The 14,973-nt window shown below is 44.9% G+C and overlaps 1 protein-coding gene across 9 annotated transcripts in view; it reads right to left on the reverse strand.

The window, feature by feature from the left end:
* TBC1D5 (TBC1 domain family member 5) overlaps nt 1-14,973 on the reverse strand; it is a 487,219-nt gene that overhangs the window by 452,627 nt on the left and 19,619 nt on the right. The gene's annotated exons all lie outside the window — the stretch shown is intronic.

Raw genomic sequence — 14,973 nt, forward strand, 5'->3', positions numbered from 1 at the left:
GACCACTTAATTTCCACTATCTAAGTTCATTCACAATGTAATTAGAACACTGCACTCCAAATCCAACAGAGACACCAATAAGGGTCAAGAAACTACTGCCCTCATAAATCAGCCTTTATTCTGCATTTATTTTAATATACTATATTGACACACACTGTAGTTTGCTTCAAAAAGTGGTATTCTGTGACTAGTCTTTTAAAGGAACATGCCAGAAACGTTAAGCATGCATTGATTTTACCTGTACTCTCCAAACTGAGACTTATGAGCCCCCTTTCATAACACACCTTATAAGCAATGTCACCTAGAAGTATTTTTGGACTCTGTACAAGTCTGTGAAATTGCATGAAGATGTTATGTACAAAAATTACAGTATGTCACTAAACAAATGTCACACACTCATGAATTTTGCTATTCAAGCCAAAGGAAACGGGTAGGCAGAATTGTTTTCCTCTACAGATAAGATTTTAAACTGCATTGGTTTGTATGTATTTCTGCATTCAAAGGACAAATGAAAATTCATTCCTAAAAGAACTTAGACACGTTATATTTAACAAGTCTCAAATTCTCTTTAGGGATTATAATAAGGAAACACTTGCTTAATCATAAATTTTATATTTATCTTGGCTAAACACCCTCCTTTGGATAGACTGCCATGTTTTGTCAAGAAAAATCAACACAGTGGAAACAAAGTACTTGTTCTGTTGTGTGGTCATTCAAAAGAGTATGTAGAAGTAATGTAAATGTGCACTAGCGCTGCTGATAATTTCACGCTCTCATACTCTCGTTTCAATTTGCTTTAAAAAGGACTATTCCTCCTGGCTAAATATAGTCATCCTGAAAAAGCACACCTCTCCTTTGAGCTAACACTACAAACCCTAAAACACAGCAGTGCAGAGGCTTCTATTTTAAGGAATCTGAAATGCACCTGTCTCAGGATATAATCTTCTAAATTGGGGATAAATGAGCTGTACCTAAAGAAGATATTTTCTCCTGGCATTGAGACTGCATTATTTGAATAAGAAACAAACTTACTTTCTTTAGTAATGTTCCTCTCCTTCAAAACTACACAGCATGAATTCTTCATAGATGAAAGGATTTAGAGTTTCCTGGGATACACGAACCAGGCTTGATCCTGGGCCTCTAGAATTAGAGTTTCTACACTGTACCACTAAGCTACAGGACTTCATTGACTATTTGTAAGTTTGTGTCGCAAAGTGATATTCACTCATGAATTACAGTAGAGTTAAGAACAATTATACTCACCAGTATGTTTTATAAAAGTATGGGTCAAGGTAAGTGGCTAGGTTTTTAACTGTGCTTTGTTCTTAATTAATGCTTAATTTGGACCATAAGGGCCCCAGGATTTACCTACTTATCTTTCTTCCTGTTTTTGCAAGGTAGAGGCTCACTTCCCCTGCTCAGATACATTTGTACATCATTACGTTGGGGGCACCTAAACTAGCAGAGATTGCAGCTATTTTAAAGACCAGCAGCTCTAAGAGGGCCAGGGAGGGATCAAGGAGGATAATAGATTCTGTCATCTTCAAAAGGACCTGGACAGCATTAGAAAAATCTAGGAAGAAACATCCTACACTCCCATATGCACAGCATATGGTAGAAAGACTGTAGGGAGGATTGGCAAGGAACACCCCTACCAGCCCTTTCAGGAATCCTTGGGACAGGCTGGGGAGCAAAAAAAGAAAGATTTTCCCAGAAACAGGAAGTAGTTTGAAGGTTAACTTATCACCCCATCAAGAATCTGGAAAATCTAAAGATAGAATAGCTAGTTTGGGAGGCAGGTTGAGACGCACCTATGTGCACACCCCACAAAATCTGGGCACAACCTGGGATACGGGGATGGAGAGAAACACCTCTTTCTCTTACCAAAAGTGATGTGAGTTGGCAGGTTGGTAGGAGGCAAAGGGGCAAGGGAAGCAATGCAGAAAACTTCATAAGAATAGCCAAAAGTATAAGGGGTTCAAGAATGAATAAGATAAGTTTATGGAGGATAGTTTCATCAATGGCTATTAGCCAACATGATCAGGGATGTAACCCCATGCCCTGGGTATCCCTAAACCTCTGACTGCCAGAAGCTGGGACTGGATGACAGGGAATGGATCACTGTATAAATTTCCCTGTTGTGTTCACTTCCTCTGAAACATCTGGCACCAGCCACTGTCAGAAAACAGGATACTGGCTAGATGGGCCTTTGGACTGGTCCAAGTAGAAGGCCAGTGCCCTATGCACATCTAGCGTGTGTAGGCAGTGTTCCTCGTTCCAGGAATGGGGCTTAGGTCAGAGTACCGGTAGGAAGATGTCCTGATCCATATGGAAGGCGGAGACCATCTTCGGGAGAAAAGAAGGATGTGGGAGAAGCTGGACCTTATCCTTGTGGAAGAACGTATACGGGGGTTCTGAGGTCAAGGCCCTAAGCTCCGAGACACGACGAGCTGATGTGATAGCAACAAGGAATGCTACCTTCCATGACAAGTGGAACCAGGAACACGTGGCCAAGGGTTCTAAGGGAGGACCCGTGAGGCGGAATAACACTAGGTTTAGATCCCATTGTGGGACAGGGCATATGGAAATGAATGATGCAGGCCCTTTAAAAAGCAGGAGGTCATATGGTGGGAAAAGACCGAGCAGCCCTGTACCGGGGGGTGGAAGGCCGATATGGCTGCCAAATGCACCCTGACAGAGGCGGGCGCTAGCCCTTGGGTCCTAAGGGACAAGAGATAATCAAGAATGAGTTGAAGCGATGCGGACAATGGGGAGGTTCCCTGCTCTCCCACCTACCTAGAAAACCTGGACCATTTGGCTAGGTATGTCCGTCGTTTGGATGGCTTTCTGCTTTCCAACAGAACTCTGACATTCTCCGAACACCTCCCCTCTTCCTCATTTAACCACGGAGTAACCACACTGTCAGATGAAGCGCGGCCAGGTTGGGGTGGAGGAGGCATCCTCCTTCCTGGGAGAGGAGATCCGGGCAAAGCGGCAGCCTCCACGGGGGAGCCACTAGGAGTTGCAGGAGGGTCCCGTACCAGCGTTGACAGGCCCAATCCGGGGCTATAAGGATGACCGCGTCCTGTCTGCTTTTACTTTTTGCAGGACTTTGCCTATCAGGGGAAAGGTGGGAAGGCACAGAAGAGTTGGCCCAACCACCAAAGGAGGAAGATGTCCGAGATCGTCCCCCTTCCCCCCCTCCCCTGGAGCAGAACTGGGGACAGCATCAGTTCTGGGCGGTTGCAAAGAGGTCGACCCGGGGAACTCTCCACTCTTGGAAGAGCTGTAGGGCGACCTCCCAGTGGAGTGACCACTTGTACTGGTGGGAAAAAGCCCTGCTGAGGTGATTGGCCCGCACATTGCGGGCACTGGGTAGGTGGAAGGCTCGCAGGGAGATATCATGGGCTATACAGAACTCCTATAGGCTCAGGGCTTCCAGGCATAGGGCCGAGGAGTGTGTTCCTCCTGGTTTGTTGATGTAATACATCGCAGCCGTATTGTCCGTGGGGACTCTGACCACCTTCCGGTGAAGGTGCCCGCTGAAGGCCACGCAGGCCAGCCATATCACCCTGAGCTCCTTGACATTTATGTGTAGGGATAATTCTGAGACCGACCATGCCCCTTGGGTTTGAACATTCCCTATATGGGCTCCCGAGCCCAGGTCCGAGGCATCCAACACCAGGTCTAGTGAGGAGGAGATTTCTTGGAAGGGGACCCCTTGCAGCATGTTGCACGGGAGGGACCATCATTGTAGGGCAGCAACTACCTGGGACGGTATCGTAACAACCTTGTCCAGCCCGTCCCGAGCCTGGGAATACTGGGAGGCCAGCCAGAGCTGGAGGGGCCTCATTCTGAGCCTGGCGTGGCGAACCACAGATGTGCATGCCACCATGTGACCGAGGATCTGAAGGCACACCCTCGCCGTCATCACTGGGAAGGCCGTGACTGAGGCGATGAAACCTTTTAGGGTCTCGAACCTGTCCTGGGGAAGAGAGGCTGTGGCCTCTAATGAGTCCAGCAGAGCCCCTATGAACTGTATGCATTGAACCGGGACTAACGTAGACTAGGCCTCATTTACCACTTGGTCGAGATCTGTGCATGTGGACAGAAGTCGTCCCACCTGGGCCTGTACCCAGGACCGAGAATTGCCCTTGAGAAGCCAGTCGTCGAGGTAAGGGAAAATTTGTACCCCTTTCCTCCAGAGATAGACTGCTACCACCGCCATGCATTTGGTGAAAACTCTGGGGGCCATGGAAAGGCCAAACGGGAGGATCGTGAACTGGTAATGGCCCCCCTCCAACCAGGAATTGGAGGAAACGCCTGTGTCCCTCAAAAATATGGATATGGAAGTATGCATCCTGGAGATCCAGGGCTGCGAACCAATCCCCCGGGTCCAGGGAGGGAATGACAGAGGCCAGGGATACCATAGGGAACCTGTAGCAGACCATAAAACTGTTGAGATCCCGGAGGTCTAAGATGGGCCTGAACCCCCCTTTTGCCTTCGGGATCAGGAAATACCAGAAATAGACACCCTTGTTCTGAAATTCTACCAGCACCCTTTCCACCGCCCCCAGGTGGAAGCGGTGCGCCACCTCTTGCCCTAGGAGGCGGGCATGCTGCAGGTCCCTGAGGCTCACCCAGCGCGGTGGGTGAGGGGATGGGGGTGAAGTGAACTGCAAGGTGTAGCCTTTGGAAATAGCGTTGAGGTCCCACTGGTCCGATGTTATCCGGGACCACTCCATTCGGAAGGCAAATAAACGGTTGCAGAACACAAACTTTATTAACTGGGGAGTCTCCCTGGCAACAAGCCCGGTGCCCCCCCCCAAAGGGTCAAAATGCCTCTTTCCCTGCCTTTTGCCCTTCGAGGGGCCAGGCCATGTTGCCGAACGGGACTGACGCTGGGACCTGCATCTCTGTTCCCTCGGTCTCTTGCGCGGGAGCTCATATCTGCCCCTAGCAGGGGGAGCCAAAGCTTGCGGCCTAGGTTTGTCCTTCGCCAGAGGGATGTACAGGCCCAAGGTTTGCAGGGTTGTACGGGAGTCTTTTATCCTATGCAGGCGGACATCAGTTTGGTCCGCAAACGCTTTCCCGTCGAAGGGAAGGTCCTGCATGAAGGACTGGGACTCTGCGGACAGTCCAGACAGGAAAAGCCACGACACCCTGCGCATGGATATGGCGGAGGCCATCGAACAGGCTGCTATGTCGTCCGCATCTGATGTCACCTGGAGGGCTGCTTTCGCCACTGATGCTCCTTCCTCTACCAGAGCCCTGAACTCCTTTTTGTCTCGCTCCGGGAGGAGAGGCTTGAACTTTGGTAGGGAACACTATAAATTGAAGTCATATAGACTTAGAAGGGCTTGGTGATTGGCTACCCTGAGCTGGAAACTCGCCAAAGAATAAACCTTCCTACCAAACATGTCCAGTCTCCTGGCATCTTTGTCCTTAGGGGTGGGCACGGGCTGACCGTGACGTTCCCGGTGGTTAACTGACTCTACCACCAGGGAGTTAGGTGCCGAGTGGGAGTACAGGTATTCGTGGCCCTTAGCCAGCACAAAGTATTTCCTCTCTGCTTTCTTGGAGATGGGGGCCAAGGAAGCTGGGGTTTGCCACAGGGTAGTCAAGATATTGGCTACCCCCTGGTGGAGAGGTAGGGCCACACATCCCCGGTGCCGAGGATGACAGTACATTAAAGAGAGAGTCAGACGGCTCCTCCATCTCCTCAGCCTGGAGCTGGAGATTGGACACCACCCGCTTGAGGAGCTCTTGGTGATCCCTGAAGTCCTCTTGTGGGACAGGCGGCGGTGCCGCTACGGTATCCTCCGGTGCCGGCAAGGAGCCTAGGGCGGACGGTACCAGTGGGTCAATCCCTCGGTCAGAGTCCGGGCGCGGTGCCGTTGGCTTGGGACCTGTTGATTTCTCCCTCTGTCGTGGAGGGGAGGCCGAAGGAGCCTGAGACGCGCCGGCCACCAAGCAGGGTCTCGCCTGGGTGGGGATCTGTGGCCACGGAGACCATTGACACCACTGCCCTTGCCACGGTGTTCCGTGCCACTGACCAACTTGGGTGCCGGGCGGTGCAGTTTGCTCTCGCAGAAGCGCACAACTTGGAGACGGGTGGCTGGGTGCCAATGCGGAGGTCGACAATGATCGCACGGTACCGTGGAAGCAACGGTGCCGTCCATGTGACCGGGACCTGGAGGACAAAGATCGGTATCCGTCCGAGGTGCTGCTCCTGTACTAGCCCTGGTGGCCGGAGCTATGACGCTTCGGTGACGGTGAATCGCGAGATGAGTCCTGTGCGCGATGTTTGGTAGAGTGGGAGCTCGAGTCAGAGCGTCTACGTTGGTGGCGATGGGATCGGCTTCGGTAGTTTCGACGTGAGGAGGAGCGTCGGCGTCACTTATCCTAGTGCCTGTGTCCCCAGTCGTGGGGAGTAGAGGAGCCCCGAGGCTCCCTCACAGACGGTAATCCGGTCAGCCTAAGCAGGGTAGAGAACTGGCATGAGCTGCGGGAAGACCACATCGAGCGAGGCGGCGAGCTGTCCTCTGAGCAGGGACTGTGCTGCATCAGGGAGGGTTGTTGTGACCCCAGTGGCGGCTTCCCTCAAGACTGGAGGCCCGTCTCAGGCGGCACCCCAGGTACAGGGAAAGTTAAAATGTCACGCGCGGCCTGTGTCGCCTCCAGCGTCGATGGCATCCTCACTGCAGGGGAGGCATGCGTGGACAGGACCGGGCTGCTCCGCTCAACGTGAGTCGGAAGCCTGGGTCCCGAGGGGGATCGCGGGCTGCCCAGCTTGGGTCCAGCCTCACCCCTATCTTTCGGTGCCGCTGAGTCTTCCCTTGCTTCTTTGAAGGGGAGCAGTGCCAGTTAGTGGAGGGGACTTCGCTCTGTACCAAAGACGCGGTGCTAGGCGCCGAATCCGTTCGGCGTGTCGGTGCCAGCGCTGATTCCATTAGGAGAGTGCGAAGTCTAATGTCCCCTCCTTCTTAGTCCACAGTTTGAAAGTTCTACAGATCCTACAGCGCTCACTTACGTGGGTCTCGCCCAAGCAGCGGAGACACTGCATGTGCGGATCACTTCTTGGCATAGAATTGCGACAGGAGTCGCATGACTTGAAGCCTGGGGCAGAGGGCATGCCCCGAGCCCACAAGACTAACTGGAGAAACTATTTAACTATTGAAGAACTGTACTACTAAGGCTAACTAGAGAAGCTGCAGCAAGGCTGGAGCACGAAGTTCCGACTACCTTCACTGGCAGCAAGAAGGAACTGAGGGTGGGGGGAGTGCGCAGCTCCCCTTATAGCGCGATATAGAGGCACCACTGCAGGGGTCCCCCCCGTACAGGTACTGCTACGGTAAAAACTTCTGGCACCAGTGCACGTGGCAAGCACGCACACCTACTATGGAATACACATGAGCAACCACTCAAAGAATAAAAACTGTGTGTGTACGTATACTAACCAACTACTCATCAGAGGGAAAATCGGGGACTAGAAATGACTTTAGACGAGTGATGTCCAGTGTATTTATTATGGATTTGATAAAAGCAGTAGAAAGCAAATTGGTGAAGCTTGCTAATGACAATTTATAAGTTAAAGAACCAAGAATGTGAAGAATTCCAGACCCAATTGAATAAAAAACAGAGGGATTGAGGAGAGGAAAGACAGATCAAATTTAATTTGGGAAATCTACAAATAATGCAGGTAGCAAAAATTTATGATGGTAGGTTTTTAACTTGCATTATTTTCTCACAGAAGACACCCAAGAATCATTACAGAAGCATACAAATGTAGGACTGGAATGGACCTCAAAAGGCTATCTACCCCCATCTCCCTGTGCTAAAACAGGATTACAAATATCTACCATCTTGCATAGGTGTTTGTCTAACCTTTTCTTAACCTCCAGCAATGGGGATTGCACAACTTTCCTAGATAGCCTGTTCCAGTGCTTAACTATCTTTATAGTTACAAAGTTTCCAACACCATCTCCCTTATGGCAAACTAAACCATTACTTTTTGTCCCACCCTAAGCGGCCATGGAGAACAATTAATCACCATCCTCTTTAAAATTGTTTACATATTTGAAGATTTGTGCTCCCTTAGCCATCTCTTCTCTAGACTTTTTCCACAGGTCATTTTTTCTAAACCTTGTATTTTTGTTGCTCTCCTCCTCAATTTCTCCAATTTGTTCAAATCTTTCTTAAAGTATGGTGCCCATAATACTCCAACTGCCAACAAGTAGAGTGGAACGCTTACCATTTGCGTCCTATTAACACATCCCAGAATGACATTTGCCTTTTTCGCACCACCACCAAACTGTTGGCTCATATTCAGTCTGTGATCCATTATAACCTGTGATCCTTTTTTTCAGTACTGCTACCTAACCACTTATGCTCCATTTTGTATGTGTGTGTTTGATTTTCCCTAAGTGCATTACTTTGCATTTGTCTTTATAGATTATGAATAGTTTAATAGTAGTAAGGCATTATCCAGAGCACTATGGTCGCTTTTGGTCACTGATGCTCAAGGGAAAAAAAAAAGAGAGAGAGAACAAACAAACAAAAAAAGAGTTTAAAGTCTGCAAGTTATGTAGTCTCAAAATGGTTTTAAAATTACATTTTTCATACATCTCAGTTAAAATTGCCCTGATACAGGGAACAATCAGATACTCTCACAGTTTTGTCATATAAAGGGAACAAATATAAAAACAGATAATTTACCTGAAGCAGTCAATTCTACAAGTATGTGGTCTTTATTTTTAATTATTAAATTTGTTAACTATTATTTCAAAAACATTAATTGTAATAGTTTTATGAGCATTTTATATATCTACTGTATCTATATATATTTTTCACTAGCACAAGGAAGCAAAATCTTGTGTTTTGAGATAGGCTCTGTGAGAGACAGAAATGAATTTCCTTTCCCTTTCTTCTATACACAAACTAGAACAACCTGGAGGTGGGTGTTGTGTGTCTGTGGTGCATAGGCCAAGTACATTCAGTTGTGAATAGCAGCTTGGTGGTTTGAGCCCTCCAAAGGATGTGGCAGATACTCTGATACTAAAATAAAGAGTACAGTATCAGAAACTAAATAGAACATGATTGTAGTAGCTGGAGATTATGGGAGGTGTTCAAAAGTTAAATGTTCTTCAAAAGTAACTAGAGGGAAAAAGTCAGGCTTCACAGGAATTCAGAGTAATAGCTGATTAGCGTCTTAATGTATGAGTGAACATTAAGAAAACTGTTGCTGGGGGAGAAGAAAAAAAAGTTAGTCCCTCTAAAACAGGGGTGGGCAAACTTTTTGGACCGAGGGCCACATCTGGGTATGGAAATTGTATAGCAGGCCATGAATGCTCATGAAATTGGGGGTTGGGGTGAAGGAGGGGGTAAGGGCTCCAGCTGGGGGTAAGGTCTCTGGCGTGGGGCCAGAAATGAGTTCAGGGTGTGGGACGGGGCTCCGGGCAGGGGGTTGGGGTGCAGGGGTGAGGGCTCCAGCTGGGGATGCAGGCTCTGGGGTGGGGATGAGGGGTTGGGGGTACAGGAGAGTGCTCTGGGCTGGGACTGAGGGGTTCAAGGGCAGGAAGGGGATCAGGGCTCCCCCTTGTCCGCAGGAACTGGCCCATGGGAGCTACGGGGGTGGTGCTTGGGGGAGGGCAGCGTGCAGAGCCTCCTGGCTGCCCCTACACATAGGAGTGGGGGGGGGGAACATGTCGCTGCTTCCGGGAGCCACAGCGCATGTGGAGCAGGTCAAGCCCCCAACCCCACTCCCCGGTGAGAGCTCAAGGGCCAGATTAAAATGTCTGAAGGGCCGGATACGGACCCCGGGCCATAGTTTGCCCACCCCTGCTCTAAAAGTTAAGTAAAGCTGAAACCATTACTAAACAAGGATACATTCAGACTGCTTTATCACCTCTAAAAACAGAAACATTTTTCACTTCATTTCTAAATCTTATCCATCATTGTAAAATACACTAAGTGTCCCCACATTTACTAACATTAAATATGAAAATATAGCAACAGTTTAACTGTATGAAATTCTGTTCCTCTATGGAACAGAAGTTTCCCAGAACAACGCATAGCCCTATGTCACCAGAATAGCTAATGTAAACCTGTAAATACCAGAAAACTGCTGCCTTTTTCACCATTAGTAGGAATGAATGCAGGGCAGAGGAGGGACATATTGCATCTGTGAGGCGGAACAGTTATTTGAACACTTAAGTTCTACATCAGAAACCATTAAATACATGGAAATTACTTCAACCTGTACCCTGCCCCTTTAAAATTCTTGGCACTTAAAGTGACATAAAATCCACATGTGGAATGCTGAGTTATGTTACTGTTTCACTAACTGCAGCAGTTCCCTTTCAAAGTTTCTCTCCATGACTTTTTGCATGTTGCTGAATAAATAACGCTGGAACTAGCTTACTTTTCTTGGAGGCATTATAAGATTATTTTCTTAGTCTCCTCCTCTTTGATTTAGTATACCTTTTAAGATAATCTATCAATGTTTTGGCTATCTCATTCATCATCCATTATTATGTGTGTCATAAATTAGAGGAATGGAACAAAGCACTGGACTAATACACTTTTTCCATATTCATCAAAACAGCCACCCTCATTGGCACACAGTGAACAAGTTGGTTTCATCCACTACAATGGGAGAACTACATCAACACAAACCACTTGTATGGATGGTCTGAATTTCAAAATTTGACACCATCAAATCTGGGGCCTCTTATGGTAGCAAGGAGCAAAGATGAGTGCCCCAACATTCAATATAAAGGAGGGAAACATTTTTGTCTGCAAAAGATGAAAATGCTCATGTAGGGTTTAGCAATTCCTTCTAGTTAATCAACTGCACTGGAGCGCTGATTAAGTGGAGCCTTGTATAAAGAAATAAATGGCTAAAACAAAATGCTGTGCCCCACAAAACTGAAAGAGACATCAGTCACATAGCAATACATTTCTTTGTTCTAGCCATTATAAATGGGAAACAGAAAAATTATTTAAGTATGAGAAAGAAAAATAAGAGGAAAAACCTGTATTCTTGAGGAAGAATACCATCATCTGTGTCTAACTTATTGGTGGCATCAAGAAGTTTCTTACAAATTAGTATCTCTCTTAAAACAAACTCAGGGAACATGCCTACTCTTAAACTCTGTCACATGCAACTAACCCGTTAAAGAAGTACTGCAAAAGATCAAGTATTATATCAGATTTTTTCAAATATTTTCTATTTATGAATCCGTTAATGAATTGATAATTCTCATCTTTTGCTTTTTTGGATGTGCTGATGCCCTCAACCCAACAGGACAGAAATATATGAATACCCCTTTCATCATTCCATTCCCCTCCCTGGGTAGTGAGTTTTGTCCTCCAGAATATCATTTATTTCCAAGAAGTGCATGAACATCAAAACCTAGTTGGAGAAATTTGAATGCTAACATACATGAGAAGTTTCTCTCTCTAACATAAAAACTAGGGAATGAAATGCAAAATAATGTAAAAAACAATGTTACATTAAGATTATATATTCTTAAATAGAATAAATCATGAAATGCAGAAAGGTAATGGAGGCTGGCAAACTACTGAGTTTTCAGATTATGAGACAGTCTATAAAAACTCATTTCTACTTTTTTTTTATTAAAGACACTGTTTGAGGTTTTTAAACTAATAAAAAAAAGTGGCTCTGAACTCAGTGTGTGAAGACAAACTACTAGAAGCTTTATTCTTATAAAGGGGAATCTCAGCCATCCCGGCTGAAAATGCCGAGAAAAGGACTTAAGAGATGAGAAAAGGACTTCCCTGTAAGAAACAGGAGTATCTTGTGAATTAAGTTTAAGCACTTAAAATAAAAAAAAAGGGTTATGATTTTGTTTTATGTGTAATCCTTTGTTTCCAATAGTCCCACATCTTGAATACTGCATACAGTTCTGGTCACCCCACCTCAAAAAAGATATATATAAAAATTGGAAAAGGTACAGAAAATGGCAACAAAAACCATTAAGGGTATGGAATAGATTCCGTAAAAGGAGAGATTAAGACTAGCACTTTTCAGTTTAGAAAAGAGATGACTAAGAGCTTGTCTACACTACCATTTAAGTCGATGTAAATTACATCACTCTGGGTGTGGGAAAAAAACCCTTGAGCAACGTAACTTACATGGACTTAAAGTGGTGTCTGCACTGCGCTATGTCAGCAGGAGACACTCTCCCGATTTAGCACTGATTTAGTGTGGTAGTGAAGACAAGCCCCAAGAGGGGATATGATAGAGGTCTATAAAATCATGACTGGTGTGGAGAAAGTGAATAAGCAAGTGTTATTTACTCCTTCCCATAACACAAGAACCAGGGGTCACCCAGTGAAATTAACAGGCGGGTTTGATGACGACGACAAAGAAATACTTCTTCACCGAATGCACAGTCAACCTGGGGAATTTGTTGTCAGGGGATGTTTTGAAGAACAAAACTAACAGTTCAAAAAAGAACTACTGTAGATAAGTTCATGAAGGATAGCTCCATCAATGGCTATTAGCCAAGATGGTCAGGGATGCAACCCCATGTTCTGGGTGTCCCTGGCCTCTGATTCCCAGAATCTGGGAGTGGAAAATGGGATGGATCACTTGATGATTTCCCTGTTCTGTTCATTCCCTCTGAAGCGTGTGGCACTGGCCACTATGGGAAGACAGGATACTAGGCTAAATGGACCATTGATCTGACCCAGTGTAATCGGTTTTTGTTCTTTCTTACAGTCGTTTGAATCTCTGTTCTTTGATGATAAACATTCTTGTTTTCACTGCAAACAAATCTAAGTGCTGTGTGTTAAGCAGAGTGGTGATACTGAGTTAAATCTTGTAAGTTGGTGTATACTATTCCTTCAGAAATACAGAATCTGAGAGTTCTGTGAACATTCAGTAGAAGAGGAGTTGAGGACTCCAGAGCAATGGCTGGAAGATTTGGGAGTGTGTATGTGCCTACCACTAACCCGTAAAATAGGGCTTGAGTTGCCAGAAGCTGGTGGAGTCAGAGAGCTGTTCAATAGCAGGCACAGACAAGACTTTCTCACACTAAGGACAGACAGTAGCAAGGTGCCACTCAACCCTGGGTACTCCTGGAAGCATCACAACTGTATGCTCTGAGAACTAATTAAAGTTGCTATGAGAACATTCGCAGTCTGTGTTTAAATAGAATACATAACCTTTGTGTTCCTTTAATGTTTTTTGCATTATATGTGTGATTATGAATATGCTTTTTGCCATTTTAGGCTACATCTCATTCTGTCAACCCTCTAATATTTACATGCCTTTAAATAAAGCAAAATCTCCCATTAAGAGATATTAATATTTTACATAAAATAATGGTAGTGCATCAGGCTATTTTCTGTCCACTATGTAACATGGAGTTTGAGCAGAGTCCAATTCATTCATTAATAGGATCAGATACTGAGGAATGAAGTTCTTATAGTGGGAAAAAAACAAAAAGCATTAATGAAAATAAATTGAGAGAGACAGATTTAAATTGGGTAAAATGTGTCAGATTACTAATTGTGTTTCTATAAACTGCACTAGCAACAAATATCTGTTACCTAAACTTATGCCACCAAGGAGAAAAAAGTATCCTAGTTTGGGGACAACTGGAACCAGAAACAGAGTATTTTACCCCTGTTCAACAAAATACCCAGTTTCTCTGTGCCAACTCCAAATCACAGCTCCTATTCACATAGTCCAATGGACACTCAAAATGGCCTGAATAGCAGCATTGTTACAGGGATTAATTGCTGACTGTTGACACCTGTAACACTGCTTTTTTAAAGTAATTATCGTTAACTATGTTCAGCATGATTCATTGGCTGATTTCAGTTTCAACTGAAAACAGAAATCTATACACAACGTTGCATTTTCCCCTTTGATTTAATACATTATCTTTAGGATTACTAATAAATATTTGGAGAGCTCCAATTTATGCTTTGTAATTTCTTCAAGCTTTTGACCCCTTACTTATTAACATTTATCAAAGGAATGGAAAATCAGAGAAACAAAGAATTGTTATATATAATACTAAGCATCCATGATAGTATTTGTTAAAATCAGGATGGATAAAAATCAATGATTTTTTTTTTAATTAAAAAAAAACGGATTTTTTGATCAAATAGTTTTAATTAAGACATATCTTTGAGCTATAATGTCTCATCATGGAATAGGGATTATAAATTCTAATTCTATAGTATGAGACAATATATTCATGTAATGTTTAAGAGAAAAGTTTTGTAAATGAGTTCCAATAGTTCATGGATTAGGGACCCAATCCTATGGGGTTTCAGGGGCTTCTGTATAGATTATTTAGGTTAATTTTTTTTATCTACCCAATGGGACTCAGTGCTCAGTCTAGAAGATAACATCAGAGATGCTTCATTTTGCAGTTCTCAAACTGTGGATTTGTGTCTCCAGAGATAACATGCTTGTTAACAAAAATGTTTTTAAATAAATATATAGAGGTAAGAAATAACAGACCTCAATCCTATTGTCCCTCTGCAAATTTGTGTACACAGAGGCAATCCCTTATCTCTCTCTGAAAGTGCAAAGTTTCAAAAAGTGCAATGAATAGAAGATTGTTGGGGGCGGAATAGATCTGGACAAGGAGAAGTAGTCTGGAGATAAATGTGATAAAGGAAGGACAGGCAGTAGAAACAAAAGTGAAACTGTTTGAGCAGCATATTCCAGTAGTCTTAGGTCTTCCTGAGTGTAGCCTTCATTGATTTGAGATCTACCATACCATTCTCTGACTAGAAATGAAAACCTATAATGGCAGCAGGCTGTAAAAGAGACCCAGTTTGGGAATATTTTAATTAAGTTCCTCTACCTGTGGGTAAGACAGGCATGCATGCAAAATGCAAACAGTACAACAAAGAAATGCAAGGCCTGATTGCCCGAATGAAACAACACCATGAGAAGTGTTCCCTCTCAGGAGGAAGCTGCCT

Source organism: Mauremys reevesii, linkage group 2 (assembly GCF_016161935.1).
Source record: "Mauremys reevesii isolate NIE-2019 linkage group 2, ASM1616193v1, whole genome shotgun sequence".
Classification (NCBI taxonomy): domain Eukaryota; kingdom Metazoa; phylum Chordata; order Testudines; family Geoemydidae; genus Mauremys; species Mauremys reevesii.